Genomic DNA, 1,585 nt, shown 5'->3' with positions numbered 1-1,585 from the left:
TGCTGAACCCCTGAGTAAAGCATCTTCCTCCCTCTCCAATGGACTGGGGCTGCACTTTGCCAGCCCCTTTCCCCAGCACATTCTTCCCAGTTCAGCTGTGGCAAGCTCCCACTTGACTCCCAGCTGCTGACACTCCCACTTGTGCAAGGCAGCACCTTCTGGCAGGCTCCCCTTTAGCAGGGGCCCTGCACACACTGCCACCCAGCCCTCATTAAAGGCTCCAATAAAACCATTTACTGGAAGCTGAAACTGCAACTGAAATAAGATTTCAAAGGCGCAGCTACTGTTGGAAGGGGGCAGGAGTTCTTCCCAGACCCCTCCGACCGAAGCTGGACCCTGCACAACTCAAACACAGGAAGCACCACTCATGCAAACCAGCCACTTCCACAGGCTCCCCGTGACCAGTGACTCAATCCCCACAGCTCTGAATTAGTTTCCTCCTTTTTCCACCTATAGCAAATATAGGCATGTACAGGGGACCCTCCTGTAGGGCAGCCTTTTCCACTGCCCCTCTATAGCCTGGTCTATAACCAACCAGTAATCTTTGTGCCAGGGGTTTGTTTTTTCACTCACATGCCCGGCCAAAGCTGTCCCTCCCCAGGGCTGCTGTTCTTACCACGCAGAGAAAGGAATGCTCGAGAGAGGTACCTGTCACTACCATGCTGTAGAATATTCAGACAAGTCCTGCGAGTCTTTGATTAGCAGCAGCAATCTAAGGTGTTAAGATCTTTGTGTCAGGCTGCAGCAGCAAGTACAACTGACTCAAGCTTCTCTGAGCTGGAAATGACCCAGAATCATTATGTAGAGTGATGTTTAACCTGTCATCAAAATAAAACCAAATTTAAAAGAAACCCACAAGTACCGATGTCAAAGGTACAGTAACATTTAATAGCATCTCGGAAGACAACATTGGTTATAAACTTGCTTTTTTGGCAGGAAAACAAAATGCACTTGGTCCAGGTTGCAAAAAAAGCCAACTCAAAGAGGAAAGATAAGACAGCTGGAGCATCAGGTGTTCTAGAGCAGCCCTGAGCCATTAACACTCACAAGGGAGCCCTGGCACCACATCCGCAGAGGGAGCAGCACAGGTCCCACTTCCAGGCCCATCCATCCCCCCAGGCAGCCTGCCGAGCTACACCAGCCTTCACCCCCAGACCCAGCAGCGGGTGGTCAGGCCCCAGCTTTGTGCAGTATTTTTGCATCAAAACAAAACAAACAAAAAACAACTTAGTTGCCATAATCTCTGCAGTTGAGATGAAGAAAAAAAATAAAGGAAGTGAGGCAGCAGGATTTACAATTTTAACAGCAACTGGGAGAAGTGGGAAGTAACATGCAACCTTAAGCCCTTCCCTCCTGAAGCAGAAGCTTTCCCTGCAGAGGAGAGGGCTGACAGATGGCTGCACTTCGCACAGCCCCAGAGGCTTTGCTGTTTACAGAGGCACTGGAAGCTGCGGTGTGAGCCAGGCCCAGCTTTGTTCAGAGGCCATGCGCAGCGAGCGTCAGACTTTCTTTGGATCCCTCTGAGATGACATCAGGGTTAGGCAGGAGGGAATCAGAGGCAGCTGCAATGAGGAATTTTGGTCAT

General features: G+C 50.3%; 1 protein-coding gene across 1 annotated transcript in view; it reads right to left on the bottom strand.

Moving 5' to 3' along the window:
* Positions 1-1,264: 1,264 nt before the first annotated feature.
* Positions 1,265-1,585, bottom strand: part of SH3BGRL3 (SH3 domain binding glutamate-rich protein like 3) — a gene marked incomplete at its 5' end in the record, with an annotated part of 1,097 nt that continues 776 nt past the window's right edge. The window contains one exon of the mRNA XM_010291103.1: positions 1,265-1,585. This exon is cut by the window's right edge and continues 214 nt beyond it.

Source organism: Phaethon lepturus, unplaced genomic scaffold, assembly GCF_000687285.1.
Source record: "Phaethon lepturus isolate BGI_N335 unplaced genomic scaffold, ASM68728v1 scaffold48947, whole genome shotgun sequence".
Taxonomy (NCBI): domain Eukaryota; kingdom Metazoa; phylum Chordata; class Aves; order Phaethontiformes; family Phaethontidae; genus Phaethon; species Phaethon lepturus.
The sequence above is the reverse complement of the archived record's forward strand: the minus strand, read 5'-3'. Positions and strand labels throughout refer to the sequence as shown.